This window comes from Ambystoma mexicanum, chromosome 9, assembly GCF_040938575.1.
Source record: "Ambystoma mexicanum isolate Mex_15411 chromosome 9, UKY_AmexF1_1, whole genome shotgun sequence".
Classification (NCBI taxonomy): Eukaryota; Metazoa; Chordata; class Amphibia; order Caudata; family Ambystomatidae; genus Ambystoma; species Ambystoma mexicanum.
Window position 1 is genome coordinate 792,185,931 of NC_090931.1, and position 19,430 is coordinate 792,205,360.

The 19,430-nt window shown below is 49.4% G+C and overlaps 1 protein-coding gene across 3 annotated transcripts in view; it reads left to right on the top strand.

Annotated features, from left to right (window-relative positions):
- VPS8 (VPS8 subunit of CORVET complex) overlaps nucleotides 1–19,430 on the top strand; it is a 2,529,257-nt gene that overhangs the window by 423,897 nt on the left and 2,085,930 nt on the right. The window lies entirely within an intron of this gene.

The window sequence follows — 19,430 nt, forward strand, 5'->3', positions numbered from 1 at the left end:
AGGTGAGTGAAGCGTGGTGCTGCAGCGAGCAACGGGATGCTTTTAAATGGGAAGTCTTTCTTCAGGGATGCTGGCGAGAAGATTCCGGATGCAGGTAAGAAGTTTGAAATAGTCCTTGGTTTTCACCTTTCTCTTCTCTTCCTTCCTTGCAGGTCTTCCAGGTTCGAGGCGGGCGTGGCTGGAGTCCAGGAGCAGACACGGTGAGCGTTAAGCTGCAGGAAGCAGAACAACGCGAAGCATGAGCTGCTGTCTGGGCGTGGCTTAAATAGCCTCCAAAGAAGTCCCAGGTATGTATCCTTCCCCAACTAGGTATGTATCCTTCCCTGGCCACGCCCGAGCGAAAAAATAGTCCCTATGAAAAAATAGTCCCTTTCAGGTCTCAGGGAGGCCTGAAGCGTGCAGCATGGTCTGCATCAGGTAAGTGCACAAAACACCTCCCTGTATGAGCCTGGCGCCTTTGGCGCCAGGACTGATGTCCAACATGAGCCTGGCGCCAAAGGCGCCAGGACTGAGTCCAAAGAGCCCCTTTAAGGGGCCGCTGGGCTTTTACCCAAGGGCATGATGCCTGCTTCCGGGGGTGCTGGCCCTGGCCTGGTGCTCTGGGGGTAGGCATCATGACAGTACGTGTTTCAAAATGCCCCCAAGAGTGATTAACCATGAGTGCAGCGATGGGGATCTGTGGCGAGAACGGGTCGTCCGACCCGACCAGCTTGCAGGCCCTTTTCCAAAGCCGTATCCCGAGCTTGGCGAGATAAGGGCAGTGACTCATTGCACCCTCCCCAGCCCACAGTATGTCTCTGAGTAACAATCAGCGGAGGGCCGGCTGAAGGAGGCGAGTGTCTGTCGTGCTTTCATCCGCCATCCATTGCGTGACATGTCTCAGCTGGCTGGCGAGGTAGTACAGCTCAAAGTTGGGGATCTTAAGTCCGCCCCTCTCGTACAGTCTTTGGAGAGTCTCCAATGCCAGCCTTTGCCTACCTCCCTGCCAAGGGAAGCCCCTATAGAGTTTGTTGAGTTCTTTGAAAAATGAAGGGGGGGTTTTGAAGGGGACGTTAGTGAAGTTATGTAATAGGCGGGGAAGGGTGACCATTTTAAGGAGTCCAGCCCTCCCGGCCATCGAAAGCGGGAGCCGGCCCCAGAACTCCATGGATTTCGTGAGAGTCTTTGGCCCTTACGGTATTAAGGATGTGTTCTGCGGCTGGGTTGCGGTGTATAGTTATCCCCAAGTATTTGAAGGAAGTAGCCTGCCATTCGAGATCCAGAGGGGGGAGGGACCTGTATTCATCGGTGTAGAGTGCTGCGAGGGGATAAAGGCAAGACTTGCTCCTATTGATTTGGATACCGGTGAGCTTTTGGAAACAGTCTAGGGTTTCTAGGATGTAGGGAAGGAGGTGCTCAGGGTCCCGTAGGTACAATAGGGTGTCATCAGCGTACATAGAGATGAGGTGGGTCACCCCGTCTATCTTAATGCCACCCTCTCCATATTCCTGTCTCAGGTAGGCCGCCACAGGTTCAGCGGCAAGGATGTATAACATGGGGCACAGAGGGCACCCCTGGCGGGTGCCCCTGTGTAGGGACCATTTAGCGGAATAGGTTTTGTTGGTGCGTACCCTCGCAGTGGGGCTGGCGTAAAACTAGCCGGGTCCACTTTAGGAATACAAGGCCTATCCCCATTTTGGCCATGGTGGCAAACAGCCAGTCCCACCTCACTGAATCAAAAGCTTTGGTGGCGTCAAGTGACGCCACTGCAAGTTTCTGCGGCCTTCCCTCAGTGCTATAGATGACATGATGCAGCCTGCGCAGGTTCTCAGTGATGGTGCGCGCTGGGACGTATCCCGTTTGGTCTTGATGGATCAACAGAGGGATAACTCTGCACAGTCTATTCGCAAGCAGGGCGGTAAGGATCTTACAGTCAACATTAAGCATAGAGAGGGGCCTATAAGAACCACAATCTGCCCCGTCCCTTTCCGGTTTCAGCAAGGGTATAATCACAGCCTCGTTCATGGAGTCCGGGAGGGTGCCACGCTCAAAGGCCTCATTAAAGACCTGGGCCAATATTGGGGCAAGAGCTTCCTCATAGGTCTTGTAAAATTCCCCCGGGAGCCCATCCGAACCCAGGGTTTTCCCAGCTGGTAGCGATCTAATTACCACCTTGACCTCGTCGGGGGTGACTGGCTCATCAAGGGTCTCAGCCAATTGCAGGTCTAGTTTAGGTAGGTCGATGACGTCAAGGGCGTCTTCGATCCTGGTGTCAGAGGGGGGCGGGGCTTCGGAGTACAGGTTACGATAGAAGTCGGTAAAGACCGAATTGATTTCTTGTTGGGTATGTACGGCCGTGCCGTCGGGGGTGAGTATGTGGCAGATGGGTGGTCTGGGGGTCTCCCTTTTATAGAGCCAAGCTAAGAGTTTCCCGGGCTTGTCTCCCAGGGCATGGATTCTCTCTGTGTGCTTGGCATAACTCAGTTTACCAAGGGATTCCCAATGGGTTAGGCAGGTTTGTCTGAGTTTGGCCATTTTTTTTAAGTGGTCAGGGGATGGGTCAGCCCTACCTTCGAGCGTACTCTGGTCCCTTTCTGCGCGCTCAAGCAAGGATGTAATAGATCTCTGGGCTCCCCCAACTGCTGCAATCATCTCGCCCCTCATGACCACCTTATATGCTTCCCTAGTTGTGCTCTAGTGTCTAACGCTATGCAGTTTATTTTGCCAATATTCCTCAGTGCTATCTTTTATGCGTTCCTTGAATGCAGAGTCAAGTAGGGCCTCAGACCTCAGCTTCCATGTGGGTATGGGGGGTGTGGGCGGAAAAACCTCCCAGGTTACCAGAAGGGGAGAGTGATCCGACAGCACCCTAGGCAGGTAGCGCGCATCAACAAATATGGACTGTTGCGTTAGGCTGAGAAAGATGTAGTCCAGCCTGGTGTGTACAGCATGGGGTGGGGAGTAGAAGGAGTACTCCCGTTGCTCAGGGTGCTGGACCCTACGTAGGTCACTGAGTTGCAACTGTTGGATTAGTTTGGAAAGTATTTTAGCAGGGGGGGAGGGTCGATCATGTTGGTTATCGGATCTGTCAAGTAGAGGATCAAGGGTACAGTGGTGGTCACCCCACCATATCATAATTCTGTCCACATACAGGCTGAGTCGCGCATGAAGGGAATGGAAGAAGGCAGTCGCGTCATTGTTGGGTGCGTAAGTACTGACCAAGCAAACCTCTTTGCCCTCTATGGAGCCGCACACCACCACCATCGTACCCTTGTTGTCTGTTTTAGTGCTAGTGAGTTTGAAAGGAACAGTGGGGGCAATCCAAATCAGGACCCCCCTGGCGTAGGAGGAGTAAGTCAAACCTATTAGGGTACCCCACCATGTTTTGCCAGGGCTTACAGTTTCTTGGGAGTTAAGTGAGTTTCCTGCAGCATGGCGATTCCGACCTTGCATCGTTTCAGGTAAGTATGGACCCGTCGTTGTTTAACGAAGCTGTTCAGGCCCCTAACGTTCCAGGTAACGACCCTTATTGTGTCAGCCATAGGCGAAGTGTGGTTAATTGTGTGTAACGGGTGGAGCTCGGGATCTAGGAGGTGCTATGTTGCGTGTGAATTGTTCCCGTGGTCTCGATATGTCCCAGTGCATGTCCCCAACTTGTGCAAAAACTTGTGCAAAAACTCCCCTATTCCCACCCTCCCTACTTAACTGTGAAAAAACTCCAAACATAGAACTGGCCCAGCGAGGTTACCCTCGTTATGACTGTCCCGTTTCTGCTCCGTTGGACCGTGCATTAGTCTCCAGGTGCCCTACGGGAGGGTATATGTACCCAAAAAAATAAGGGGGTGGAGTGAACAAGGACTCCGGGTCTCTGCGAGGAGGATCCATTCAGCTGTGTAGCAGTTCAAACAAGTATAGTTCCCCCTGAATGACCGGAGGATCGTTATCTCGGTCTCTGGTTCCTTTCCTCAATATCAGGGATCTGTAATCCATCCATCCAGTCCCTGGCCTGGGCCGGAGTGTCGAATAAGTGCGCCTTGTTGTTATGCAGAACTTAAAGTCTAGATGGATACAGGAGCATATAACGCAGCCCGTCGGCTTTCAATCTGGCCTTCGTATGTATGAACTGCGCTCTGCTCATTTGAACCTGAAATGTGTAATCAGGGTATATGGCGATTTTAGCAGAGTCCCGTTGGATTTGGCCGCCCGCTCGGGGAAAAGGCCAGAATGACCTCACGATCCCTGTAGTTGAGATCACCGGCCTGGGTGGGGCCCCTAGCGGTGGTTTCTTGGCCAGGTATCTGTGGGCCCTCTCGGTGGTGAAGCCCTGGGAGAGTTTGCCAGCTCCCACCTCTTGTATCAGGAGGTTCTCTATGTAGTTAGTGGGGTCGGAGCCTTCGGAACCCTCTGGCAAACCGAGAAGGCGTATATTGTTCCGGCGAGCCCTCCCTTCTGCCTCCTCGGCTCTGTTCTCCAAGTTTTTGACCCTTTGCTGAAGCTCATCGACGTCCCGAAGAAGGTGAGTTTTGGATTCAATCTTTTCCCGGACTTGTGTTTCAAGCGCCTCGGTCCTGCCGGCCAGGGAGCGGACATCTTGACGCAGGAGGCCCAGATCTGTGGCAACGGCATCTATTTTGTTTTCCATTGTTGCCTGGAAAAGCTTGATGGCTTAGAGTATCTGGGTGTTGCTAGGCTCTGAAGCCGCGGCCGCCGTGGGGTTAGATTGAGCGTCCGAGGCCGCTCTGTTTGTGCCCCCAGGAATCGGGGATTCACAGGCTGCAAAGGTGTCCATCGTGGTCTGGCGCTGCTTGGGCCTGCCGGACATGTCGTCAACACAGGGCCTTCCCGCACCGAAAAAACCAGGGGCGCAATCGAAAAGCAGCTAGGTCTCGTTCCTGTCGCAGGGCCGACAGGGCGATGATAAGAAGCAGCGGGGTAGCAGGCCAGTTTCGGGAAACAAAAGGTATCTCGGATCAGACAGATGCGGTCGGCCCCCTCCGCCGTCGGCTGTGAAGTGATGGGGGCCTCGCGGTCCACCGGAGCGTCAGTCTGCAGGCAGGGGTCAGGTGTTTTCGCTCACACCTCCCCCCCGGTGAAGGATCAGCAGGCGGGGGGGGAAGGAAGACAGCGGGTGTCTCAACACCTCGAGTAGGCAAGCCCAAGTTCTTGCGTTGCCACCAGCGGCAAAGTCAGGCGGAGGGGGTGGAATAGGCCCCCCTCACCCTGCCTCCAATGTAGGTGTCCGGGGTGGTCCTCCGCCGTGCCCGCTTACCTCTGCGGCACCAGTCGGCCACCGCTCACGCCGGGGGCCCTCTCGACTGTCCAGGGCACACCTAAGCCCGGTCTGTCCTCTCGATCGATGAGTGTAGCTGTTCGGTCCCCTGCTCCGGGTCCGGCGCAAGTCGGCAGCTCAGGATCTTCTTCTCCCACCGGCGGGCAGCGTCGCCGGTGATGGTAGTGCGCTCTGGCCTCTCGAGGGATCAGGGCGCGGGAGCCGCCATTGTGAATCCGCTGGGCACTCCTCTTCGCTCGCCGGATAGAGGTGTTAGCCGTCTCTGCTTCGCTTGGGAGATGGTGCAAAAGTTGCTGTGGAGGTTCTGCGGCGGATGGTGCAACTTGTAGGGTTCCGGAACACTTTAAAGTCACTTAAATACAGCTTATCATGGCACATCAGAACAGAGCTCTCAGGAGACACGTCCGCTCTACATGGCGGTTAGCCACGCCCCCCAGAGAACTCCACTTTCTGATGAAACTGCGCAAATCATGAAATGGGTTAGAAATGTATGATCTGTGTTAAAGAAAGGCCGTAGTGAACCCGACAGACGGAGGCCCATTTTGCAAAGAGGATCCGAGGCTGACGGAGGAAGGTCCTAGTGGCGAAGAGCAATCTCCCAAAGGTGCAAGACCACCGAAGGAACTTTTGTTTATTTGTTGTTTTGATCCAGCAGGAACTGACCCTTGAAGGTTCTGGTATCGTGAAATAGACTTCTGGTGCTGGAGAGGCCCAGAAGTGTGCTGTACTCGGGAGTCCCGCCTTGTCCGGTGCTAAAAGAATGTGGGGAAGGGAGATCCCGCCATACCATCCTGACTTATCATTTTGTGAACACTTCTTTCTTTTCTGGTGAACATTATCACACACTCCTTTTCTTTTTGTTGTAATTTAGTGGTAAGGATTGGCAATCGTTTTTTTTTTTTTAGCATAGGCCCTTTTTATTTAACAAGACGCTGCTAGGACTGTCTTATTATTTGATGGTCGTTGCTTGCTCCCATCTTACCTTTAGGTTTAGATTAGGCGTTTTTCTCACCCATGCATAAAGTTTAATAAACACCCTTGAACTGTGATCACTTGTGTCTGTCTTTACTTTTGCCACCATGAGTTCCTTACAGCCACTACCCATCCATGCACTCCCCTGATGCCATATCTTCGATCTACATCTTTTTTTAAGCCTGTTTTATCATTGTACAACACTTTGTTGCTCCCCTGCTAGATTTGCGCTATATAAAACCAAATACCTGCATAAATGCAGTTATTGGATATTGCAATCAAATTTATCACAAGTGGCAGTTATTGGAGCTCTGATCTGCATGAACGCCTTGCCAAACCGCTTTGTGAGTACATGTGCCCTTTGTTTCTCAGATGATCACTAGAGAAACATAACCTTTGTAGAATATGTTGCATAGGTCTAAATACAGTGCTTGCAGAAAGCCCATTCTCTCTCTGAGAAATATGGCTGAAATGGCTGCAGTTAATAACTTGCATTCAAATAAAATCAAAGTACAGGACAATTGCCATGTTCTGTACAATCCAGTACTATACTTATTAAAACGGGTCTTGATATCTACAATGAGTTTGTTTTGTGGATTTTTGCAGGTTGAATTAAGTGCGTTTCTTTGATGCCTCTGTGTAACTGACGGTCACAATTTTGAATCTTATTTTATAAAACTTGATTACTATAATAGTTTAAGCAGTAGTCTTCCCCAAGAAAGACATTCAGAAGTTGCAACAAATATTATATTATGTTTCTAGAATTTGTACCTCAAACCGCTGCCATTGCATGGTCTCCAGGTGCAGTGGCAAAATCTAGAAAGTAGGGGATGGGTTTGATTAGTGTAGAGAGAAGGAAAGTGCAAGATAGCTTTGCTGTTGTGTTGGTGCATGCAAATTGTAAGTAACCAAACTGTGTGTGGATCTGTTCCTATGTGGTCCATGTTGGAGGCATAGAGGCTTTGGTATGCAAAGGACTCAGTGTGCGTTTATGCTGCTCCAAAACAGAACACCTTCCTTAATCTATGGACTTTGCAAAAACGGTCATACTTTGAAGGCCTTGCATTTGCTCACAGTCCGACAAAGGCTGAAATCTATAAAACGGCATGTATAACCTGTAGGGCCTCTTGGCAAATCGGCCCTTAACATCCGATCAAGAGTTGCAAACATTGCATATTTTCAAGGAGTCTGCCATCTTCCTTCTGGAGTGGTCTCATTGAACTATCTTTTCGGAGAAGCGTTAGAGGTAGGATGATTGGCATCATATGCTCTGGACTTTGGAACAAGCTTCCACAAGAGGTCAAACTTTTTTAAAAAAACTTTTTGTTCATGTTTTCAACAAACAACAAAACAGTAGTTGAGTGAATCAGCCCCCCCAATCTCATCACAAGTCTGTTCCCTATTGTTATGTACACAGTGAATTTATCCATCATTATATTGTTTTGCCCCAGCATTTCGTCACTAGCAGAGGTATGTTTCCCCACCCCCTAATCATCATCCACCAGTTAATAGACCCGCTTCCAGATCTCTCTCAATCATTATTGGTTATAACTCGGAGTGTCCCCTCTCCTGAATCCTGCACAGTCTCACAGGGCTGTTTGATAAGATATTGTTTGTGTCCCATATATTGTTGGGTCTAGCACAACGATGCACCAGTCTGCCATTTTCCATTTAATTACAATAAAGAATATTTTCTTTTCACTGCTCTGTAGTAGGACGTTGTGGTCTACTTCACACCATCACCACTCTCCTCTTAGCTAAAAGTAATAACAGTCCCGCCAGTTCCTCGCTCATTCAGTGATCTGCCTGGTGTTATCCAACAGGGTCACCTCTGGATCAGGTTCTACCCTCTCCCCAGTGATGTCACTCAGTGTCTCAAAAACTCCTTCGTAAAAACGCAAGTATGAAATCTGCCGGTGTAGACGCACACCGAACGCATTCATCTGGCGTGTCAGGAAACAAATCTGCATAACAGCGCGTGGGTGTAATAGAATTGATGAAGGAATTTAAAATCAATCAATTTAAATCTATTGTTAACGGGCTATCTTCCTCGCTTGTGCACAACCTTATTCCCTTACTTCTCCAGCATGGGGTCTGGCATGGATTCACATGCTCATGAATATTCCCTGTCGTCAGGCTGGGAATCCTTGGTAAAAGAAAAAACAGTTTCACTTTCACTTACAAATTGTATTTCTCCTTTTAAACCAATCGCTGTCCTATGGGTCATACTGTCCTCATCCAATGATAGCCCTCTCCCTAAGCCCCTCCCCTGACGCTTCAGTGTTCGAAGTCCTCGAGTTTACTGTGCGAGCTAATTATACGTTTTTTCCTGTTTTCGACAGAAAAAGGTTCTATTTTTGTTTCCGAAAGAGCCCAAGCACCCTCTTCTCCATCTGCCGACAGCAGGGATCCGTTGTCCGTGATTTTCAGCGCCCCTCAAGGATGAAGATCGTTGAAGTTTCCAGAAGGCCATCAGGCCTACTTCACGCCCTCCGAACATGACTGAGGGGAAGAAGGAAGCAAGATCCCTCTTCAAGTCCTGCACCAGGTGCGGGCTACGGAATGTGTTTGTAAAAGACAAAATCCTGCAATGCCTCTACTGCCTACATCCAGACCACAAGGAAGTAGAATGAGAGATATGCCTCGGTTTCTCCAAGAAGATGACAAAGGATGGGCACAGTAGACTGGCGGCGTGGCTGAACGCCAAGGCCTCTGCCCTGTGCTCCGAGCAGGGTCATGCCTCACCCAAGACCGGCCGGTCCGAGGAGCGGTCTTTGAAGTCCTTTGAGGGCTCCTCATCCATGGGGGCCCAAGACAAGGCCAAGAACCGGAAGTCACAGTGGAGCTGGACATTGCCGACACAGGGTTCCGTCAGATTGGGAACAGTGTCTGCCTTTGTCGCCTAGGCTGGATGAAGGCCACGAATTTCCACCAGGAGGTCCAGGCGAAGGTACTGGACATGCCTTTCGACTTAGATAATCTTTTCGGGAAGGCCGTCGACGAGTCCCTGCAGGCCATCAAGGCAGATACAGAGACGGCCCATTCCCTGGGCACTCTCCAGCAGCACTGCTCTTCTTTTCGCTCTTCCAGAGGAAAGTCGAGCAGGTCTTAAAAAGGTTTCCCCTCATCGTACCGTCACCCTTCCAGATCCACGACCCAGGAAGCCTACAGAGGCTGTTCCCAGGCCTACAGTGGCGGAGGACAGCGTCGCCGGCGCCGAAGCAAGCCTGAACCGACCAGGATGCCCACCAGTGCACCCCGGTGGGAGGCTGGCTGACGAGGTTCGTCAGTGAGTGGAAAAAAATCACCACCGACAGATGGGTGCTAGATGCTTTCGCCCAAGGACATACCCTGGAGTTTTAGCTGAGGTGTCCGCAGATCCCTCCTGTGGCCCGTCAGGAGCAGCACATCCCTCAGCTCTTGGAGGAGTTAAGGGCCATGCTGCGAAAAGGGGCGACCCCAGGGCTCCAGAGTTTATTCCAGATACTTTTTGGTCAGAAAGAAGACGGGGGGTTGGTGGCCCATTCTAGACCTGCAATGTCTGAACAAATACCTCAAGTCCCAAAAATTCATGATGGTCACGTTGCAACAAGTGCTCGGCCAACTGGAAAAAGGAGACTTCTTGACGTTGCTGGACAAGGACGGCTACTTCCACGTCCCCATTCATAGGAAACACCAAATGTTTCTGTGCTTTATAGTGCAGAGGCAGCACTACCAGTTCAAGGCCCTTCCTTTCGGGCTGAAGTCGGTCCCCAGAGTGGTCACGAAGTGCCTGGCACCAGTGACGGCCCATTTGCGTCTACGGGGTATACACGTATACCCGTACCTCGACGGCTGGCTCATCCAGGCCCGCTCGCGAGAGTTGGCCGTCGGACACACACAGCGACCGTCCAGCTGCTGACTGATATGGGATTCTCCAACTATCCAAAGTCCTGCCTGACACCATCGCAGAACACACTGTTGCTAGGAGCCAGACTCAATATGGTGTCCTGCCTGGCGTCCCCCTCGGGGGAGAGGGTAGCGGCTATTCAAGGGAAAGTACAGCAGCTGTTGTCGATGAGGACCGCCAATGTGCGAACCATCAAGTCGTTCCTCAGCATGATGTTTTGCATCTACCTCATCCGGCTCTGCAGGTTGCAGATGCGTCCTCTTGAAGAGTTCCTGGATGCTCGCTGGATACAGTTGTGCGGAAGCTACACAGACAGGATTCTGCTCGACGAGGAGTTCCGTCGGGGGATAAGGTGGTGGGGCGTCCGCTCCAACATCGCCTGTGCACAGGGTTTCAAAACCCCCAATACCAGGAGATGCTCACCACAGACGCTTCCCTGGAAGGCTGTGGAGCCCTCACCGGGCGTCTGCATGCCAGAGGCCTGTATCTGCCGGAGGAGTGGGATGTCCATATCAACATCCTGTAGCTACAGGCAGTGTTCTGGGCCCTCAAGTCATTCCTGCGGTCTCTGAAGGGCAAGGTGGTGAGGATCTTCATGGACAACACCACCACAATGTTCTACAACAGGAAATGTTGGGCACTCAATCCCAAGCACTCTCCAAGGAAGCACAGGACTTGTGGCGCTGGCCCGTCGAACAAGAGATGTTCCTTGTTCCTCTCCACCTAGCTGGAGTTAAGAACACCATTGCAGACTCCCTCACCAGGGAGCTGCGCTCCCGCTACGAGTGGGAATTTCGGCAGAACCAGGTGGACCGCATCTTCAAGTGGGGCAGGCCCCAGATCGATCTGTTTGCAACGGCGGTGAAATCCAAATGCTGGAAGTTTGCCAGCAGATTCCACCAACCCTGGGGGATGCGTTCTACTTCCTGTGGGAAGGCCTATTTCTGTACGTTTTCTCCATTGCCTCTCCTGCTACGAGTCATCAACACACTGAGACAGTGCCAATGGAGCATGATGCTCATCGCCCCGGCGTGGCCGAGGTAGAATTGGTACCCGGACCTTCTCAGCCTGTCTGCGTCGCCTACAGTCAAGCTGCCAGTGGTTCTGGATCTTCTCAACAGAGAAGGAGGCGCAATCCTTCACCACAACCCAGGATCACTGAACCCGAGGGCTTGGCTGCTGCAGCCCCAGAGTTTGGAGGATACAAGTTTTATCACCAATCAATAACTTTTTTCGGCCATAGGCCATCAAAGTACATCCTAACGATAAATTTCTAGATAGTTAAATAGCAATTAAAGAAAAAAGAGAAGCAACAAAGAAAGATACAACACCCTCCTTATATACCACAAAGCAAATCTCTAACCAGGAATCAGTACGCCCAACCCTATAGGCCATTTAGCTCCCCAAACGTTGCAGGCCCAGAAGGGTAAGATTCGCCCCAGAGAGATGTCCCTTGCTAGAGGAATCGCCAGGAAAGGGCGCAAGACCAGAGATACAGCAGGTTTAAGGCATGATTATCAATTAATCGTGACCAACTCGCCAGGGCATTATCTAGTATACCTGGTGTTAGTTTGTAAAATGAACTGATGAACTGTTATTAACCAATGTATGATTATTATGATTTTGGTTTTGTTTCTAATTTTGGCTTTGTTCTTCTTTTTATGTCATTTGTGTCATCGTATTATATGCATATCTTTAGACCATTGTTTTTTAATACTCTCACAATTGTTTAGCACATTTTCTTTGCTTAAACATTAAAATCAATTCTAACTGGAGATAATTCCCGTGACTTGTGTGCAAGATAACAATTGTCGAAAATAATTACTAATATACACAACACATAGTGTTGTCAGCAGTGTGGCCATCTCTTTTGTTGATCATTGTATGTTGCTCCCATCCACGCATGCCCACAGGGACCCCCCTATTTCTATGTAATACAGAGATATGGGAGGGGCTGGCTGTAATCCCATTTCTTTGGGTCCGCCCATGCCCATTACATTTTCTCAGGACATTCCTTGCATATGATCATCCTCAAAAACCAATTTGACAGAATCGGGAAACATATCATTGGGCAATCTAGTGCACTCCACCATAGCTTCCTTGGTCACCAAAGCACAGTCCCTACATAGTGTAACCAATGGAGGCATTTGTTCTGAAGGGCATCCCTTGGTTCTCTTCTATCAAGAGGCAATTTTGGTACCCCATGGAGAAACACAGTGGCTCTTCTAGGTCCTTCATGGGCATTGTGCCTAAGCAAAGGCCTCCCAGCGCAGGGGTTGTGTGCATTGGTTTCCCTCCTAGCAGGAGGATGCTTAATGCCTTGGCTTCTCAGGGCATGGATCTCCATAGGTGAGGGCTCAAACCCCAGGGTGTGGACTTTAGGGGGCTCTCTTGGTACGTTTGGGATTGGAGATTGGACAGCCTCTGGTTGCCACTTCGAAGGCTTGAGTGCTCGGGGCACCAGCAGAAACTGAAAGACTAGGGCACCGGGGATATGATCCTGCGTCAGCAGTTGGACCCAAGCTCTTATACCCATGCTCCAGTAGACCCTCTCCAGGCCTCCACGCCCCTCCCTCCTCCCAGGCCTCTGTCACACCCTTAAGCAAAGCTGATAGTAGTTTCTTGATGTTGGCCAGTTCAGACAGCACATGGTCGCAAGAGCAGCCCGGGGTAGTGTTTGGTTCTTTGGGTGATCAGGCTGGAGGGGACTGATTCTCTTGGGTAGGGAGTTTGGGGGACCTAAGTGGGGTTAAGTGTAGGAAGGAGCTAGCCCAAGAAAGTGCAGCTGACGTGGACACACTCCAAGCGCTTAAGGGGGAGCTCAAAAGATGCTTTTCCTCACACTATCCTTCCGAACTCAGGTCCATTGGGTCCACAGCAGTCCCCGACACACGTGTCTGTGGTGTCTTGGTACTGGTCACTGTACCTCTGACTGTAACTCTTGCCAGGCAATGACCGAAAAGGCTTTAAGGTAAATTGGTGAGAGCTTAAAGAGAAAGACAGATGAGTCTAAAGCAGAAGAAAGAGACTGCTTCCTGGCAATCAAGGATGGTAAGGAGGCAATGGGTGAATGTCTCTAGTCGGGTCTGGATATTGCAGATCGCATCAGCCGATCCATGGCAACTAGCACAGTGTTGCACAGATTTGGTGTTTGAGGAAGTCTGGATTTAGACCAGTTGTGCAGTCTAGACTCCTCAACATGCCCCTTGACGGCTCCAGGCTATTTGGCAGCAAAGCTGATGAGAGTTTGGAAAAGCTGCAGACCATAAAAGCAGTAGCCTCAACACCCCTACTCCGGTTCATCTTCTTGGGGGGATTGAGGGGCAAGTCCTTTCGATTCTACTCCGCAATTGGAAGAGGAAGAGGACAAGCTGGTCAAAGAGGTCAGAATATTCCCTCATGGTGGACGAGGGAGAGGTGCTAAGCCAACCCAAGCAGTGGCAATTTTACCCACAGCCGCCGCTTTTCTGCCTCAAAACCACTTTGAGCCCTTGACTCACAAGACCCTGGTGGGAGGCAGACTCTTTCAGTATCTGAAAGGATGGCGGGGCATTACTTCAGATGCTTGGGCACAGGAAACTGTAGCCCAAGGTTCCTGCCTTCCTTTTCAAAAAAGGCCTCTGGATCATCCACCGGGGAACAAGTACCTGTGGCGGAAAGGAACAAGGGGTGGTATTCCCCTTACTTTCTGATTCCCAAAAAGGACGGATGATTGAGACCCATCTTGGATTTACAAGACTTGAACAAGTTCCTCAGGAAGGACAAGTTCAAGATGGTTACCCTTTCTGAAATCTTTTAGGCTCTCCAACTCCAAGACTGGATGGTTTCATTGGACCATCAGAATGCGTACTTTCATGTGCCTATCCATCTCAAGCACAGAAAGTACCTGAGGTTGGCAGTTGCCGGTTCTCATTATCAGTTTTGAGTTCTGCCATTCGGGCTGACCTCCGCTCTGAGGGTCTTTCACCAAATTGATGGCGGTGGTGGCAGCAAGTCTCAGGAGAGGAGGGGATTCCCATCTACCCCTACCTAGACGATTGGCTGATCATGGCACGTTCTGCCGAACAAACCCGCAAACATCTCAGTGTAACCTGCCACTCTCTTTACAGCCTGGGCTTCTCCCTCAATTACAAGAAGTCCTACATGATACCATCTCAAAGACTCCAATTTATTGGAGCAGTCATGGATGCTTCCTCAGGGAAAGCCTTGCCACCTAAGGTGAGGGCTCAACATATTCTGCAGATGTCACCAAATTCCAGAGTGCCAAGCATCTTCTGGCCTTCGGTTTTTTGAGGCTGCTCGGTCTCATGGCATACTGCCTTTTGCTGGTGCCAGAGGCCCACCTCAGAATGAGATCCCTCCAATTGACTCTCAGGATTCAATGGTCTCAATTCTCAGGCAGAATGTCAAACCACCTAAAGGTTCCGAGCAGAGTTTCTCAGGACCTTCTGTGGTGAGCTTGCAAGGACAAAAATCTCACGGGAGAATCTTTTTGGCAGTCATGCCCGGAGATAACTGTAGTGACGGACGCTTCACTCACTGCGTGGAGAGCCCATGCCAACAACCAACAATCAGCGGTCGTTGGTCTCCAAACTACACAACCTTTTGGAGCTGAGGGCATCAGACTAGCGTTGAAGGCCTTCCTGCCCTCTGTATGGAGAAATAACATCCTGATAATGATGGACAACACAGTGACCATGTACTACCTCAACAGGAGAGGTGGTGTAGGGTCACTACCACTGTGCAGAGAAGCAATACAGCTCTGATTCTGGACATTTCAAGAAGGCATCTATCGTCAGTTCACCTAGCTGGGGAGGCGAACATGGTGGCGGACGATCTGAGCGCGCAGAGCACACAGTCTCCCACAAGTGGGAACTAACTCAGGAAGTACTTCAAGAGATCTAAACCCTTTGGGGGACTCCTCAAGTGGATCTGTTCACGACCAGTGTCAACCGGAAGTGCAAATTGTTCTGCTCCAGGGAATTTCCCCCAAGAGGAGCTCTAGGGGATTCATTTGTAGTGGACTGGGAATTTCCACTCCTTAACGCGTTTCCTCCAGTCCACGTCATTCCTCATATGATCAGGAGGTTGAGAACGTTCAGAAAACACATGATCATAATTGCCATGGATTGGGTCAGGAGCACGTGGTACCTGGATCTTCTGGACATATCCATCTGCCCTCAAATGTGTCTTTCACAAAGAGAGGACCTTCTCTCGCAAGAGAAGGGTTGGGTTCTCCATCCAGAGTTCAAGACTCTCAACCTTCACGCATGGTTTCTGAGAGGTTGAGATACAAGGATTGGGACCTCCCGAATGATGTAATGGAGATCTTGCTTTTGGTGAGAAGGCCAGCAATGAAATCTTTGTACTGCTGCCATTGGAAAAAGTTCAGCAGCTGGTGCAGGGATAAGAATGTGGATCCTTTTCTATGTGACACACCTATGGTGCTTTCTTTTTTGCTACATTTGGTGTATATGGGGCTCCAGATTGGAATAATTAAAGGTTACCTGGCTGTGCTATCTATTTTCAAGCGCTCTTCAGAGGATTATTCATATTTTAAAATCCCTCTGATTGTTCTATTCCTAAAGGATCTTACTAATGTATTTCCACCCGTTCCATTCAAAGTCCCTGTAAGGGATCTTAACCAGGTGTTAACATTTCTAACATGCATTCCTTTTGAGCCTATACACTCATGCCCATTATGACTGTTAACCTTCAAAACTGTTTTGCTAATTGCAATAACGTCAGCCCACGGGGTAAGAGAGTTGCAGGCTCTTTCCTGTAAACCCCCACATACGGTTTTCTATAAAGACAAGGTTGTTCTCAGGTTGAAACCTTCTTTTCTACCTAAGGTGGTCTCCTACTTCCACTTGTTGCAAAAAATCATTTAGCCAACTTTGTATCCACCTCCTCATCCTGGAAAAGAGGTGGAAATGCATAGACTGGACCCAAAAAGGGCTCTCAGTTTTTACATATCAAGAATGGCTACATTTTGTCAAGATGACAGATTATTCATTGGCTATACAGGCCCTAAATTGGGTTTAGCTGTAACAAACCATATCCAGATGGATCATCGTGGCTATTGCAGAATGTTACAGGTTAGCGGGCAAAGATCCGCTGGAAGGCTTGAGAGCCCATTCCACAAGGGGCATGGCAACATCTGCTGCTCTTCAAGGAGGTGTCCCAATCAGAAACATTTGTTCAGTGGCCACTTGGTCGTCTATTCACACGTATGTGAGGCATTACTGCCTGGATTCTTCTTTCAGTCAGGAAGGACAATTTGCAAAAGCGGTCCTTCATTCAGTCTATGACAACAATTAAAACAAAATATAATTCGTATTCCCACTTCCAAATTATTACTTCTTCTGAGAGTCTGTCATAATATGAGGTATATGTGGGAGGACGCAATCAATTCGAAGAACAAGTTACTTACCCCTGGTAACGTTCTTTCGATTGGATGTTTCTCCCACGTATTCCTCCTCGCCATCCCAGCCTACCCCGTCGTAGAATGTATGTGTTGTTACACTTTACACTTTCTTGGAGCCTATGTTCTATTGTACGCCTGGCAATTCCTCTTCAGGAGGGGGAAAACAGAACTGAAGCCAACGGGCCCTGCGAGCGCTAATTTTACTGATGATGACGTTGACAGTCTAACACAGGCCCTCGAGGGATATCGACTCTACTTAACCGCACACAACGCCCCCTGTCAAAAATTATTCCAAAGCAGCTGAAGCTGGAAGGATAATTATCATAAGATGAGGAATACGGGGCAGGAACATCCAATCGAAAGAATGTTACCAGGGGTAAATAACCTTTTCTTCTCCAGCATGGGTCTGGCATGGATTCACATTACCCTCCTTCCCCTCTATGGCTCTTCTTGGTCATACTGCCACTTTACGTGCTTACCAAATCTGAGGATGGCTGCCAGGGGAGGGGCTTAGGGAGAGGACTGTCATGGGAGGGGGGCAGTGTGACCCCGATGACGGTGATTAGAGAAATACAGTTTGTATGTGAAAGTAAGTTTTTTTCTTTTTCAGAGGATTCCCAGTCTAACGGCGGGGAATATTCATGAGCATGTGAATCCATGCCAGCCCCATGCTGGGGAACAATAGTTGCAGGTAAGTAACTTGTTCCTTACCCGGCAACTCTTCCACAGTAAGGAACAGCCCCTCTGAGAAGAGGTCCCGAAAGCAGGAGATACTCAGCCGTTTCATGGACTGTATGAATCTCAGCTCACTAGTCAATGGCAAACCCGCGATGTGAATGTTAGAAGTTTCGGAGAGTAAATAACCTCTCCCTTTACTTTCAATGCGAACCCACGATATACAGGTCAACTTCACCATGTTATCTATCTTAGATGTCCTACCAGGGGCCGTTAATATCACTGCCTGCCGCATGGAGGGCGCTGCAAGGGTTCTTTCTATCTCCACATGTCTCCTATTTATTTATTACATTTGTTGATAGCGCCCAGACCTGGAAGTATCACAGCGCTAAGTAAAGTTAAAGTACAGGTAACAGTCATGAGATAGTCGTACAGGCATTTAGGTAAGATTGTATTACACCATGTTTAACAGAAGATTAGGTAGGAAGGTTCTTCTCCGATGCATATTGGTAGGGCATTCAAGATAGTAGGAACAGTGACCGTGAAACTGGCTCCACCTGCTCTTTTTCTGAAGAATCTCACTGTGACTAGCGATGAGCTGGTGGAGAAGCATAAGCAATGTAGTTTGGTGCTTTTGTGCCTATCCGTCCCCTCCCCAAACCAGTATATGAGGAATCCCACCTGAGCCGCCTCATAGCACTCCTGAATATACGGTAGCGCCAAACCCCTCTTATCTAAAGGCACAACCAATTTCTGCCAAGACATGCGTGCTTGCTTGCCCACCCAAAAAAACCTAGATATCTGATTGCACCTCACGGAAATATGACTTAAGCAGTGCTAAAGGTACATTTAAGAATACATAAAGAAACCGAGGTAGTAAGACCATTTTTACCAGTGAGATCCTCCCGTATAGACTGAGAGGCAACCCCATCAACCTACCTACCACCATCCGAGTATGCTCCAGCACTTTGGCATAGTTGCGTTTATGCAAAACCTCTGGGGATTGCGCAATATTTGTTCCCAGATACCGGGTAAAGACTGTATGCCACTGAAACCCAAAACCATTTTTAAACTGCTGAGTACACACAGTGAGCAGGAAGATCACTGACTTTGTAACATTAATTTTCAAACCTGAGAAGTCCCCAAAGCTCATCAAACCCTTCATGATCAGTCCCAGATTAATTTATGGATTTTTTACGTAAATCACCATAGCATCTGCATAAAGGGATATCACCACCCTATGTTTATACACCTGCATCCCTCTGTGCACATGTTTATCCCTAATTAGTTTGGCTAATGGCTATACCGCCAAGGCAAACAGCAGGGGCGTAAGAGGACACCCCTTTTTTGTGCCTCACTTCAGCGGAACCACCAGCGTAAGTTGACTGTTCACCCTGATTCGTGCGGTAGGTAAGGTATAAAGCAATGAAACCATAGAGACAAACCCCTCCCCAATTCCCATCCTACACAATACGGTGAAAAGAAAGGGCCATCCAACTGAATCAAACACTTTTTTGGCATCTAATAGTGCTGCCCCAATAGTGTCCTATTGCCGATCCACCGACATTAAGCCAAACATCTGCCTCAATCCATAGGAAGTAGAACGCCCCGGTATAAATCGGGATTGATCTGATTTTACATGTGTATGCATTAGAGGTGGCAATCTCGTTTCCAGTAATTAAGCCAGAATTTTGTTATTCAGGTAAATAAGCGAGATAGGGCGACAGGAAGAACATTAATCTGCCTCTTTCGCTGGTTTCAACAGTATGGAGACCACTGCCTCTCTCATGGATTCTGGTACTTCACCATCTTGTACAGCCTTTTGGTACACCTTTAAGAGATGCAGAGCCAGTGTTAATGCAAAATGCTTATAAAACTCGCGTGAGGCCATCGGGCCTCAGATAATGGCACTTCAATCACCTGTAGGATTTCTTGCTACGTAATAGGCTGGCACAACCATTCCCTCTCCTCATCAGCACACGAGTAGAGCACTACCTGATCAAGAAGACGGCTTATCTCAGGATGTGAAACCTTAGTTTAAGATTATAGACAAGTGTAAAATGCACCGAATTCTCGAACAATATCTCGATCTGTGTATTGTAGTTCACCTAGCTAATTTGTGCTCCAGGTGTGTCAGCTCTAGCGGCTCTCGCAAGCAACCTACGAGGGCTCTGGCCATATTGTTTGACCACCATCAT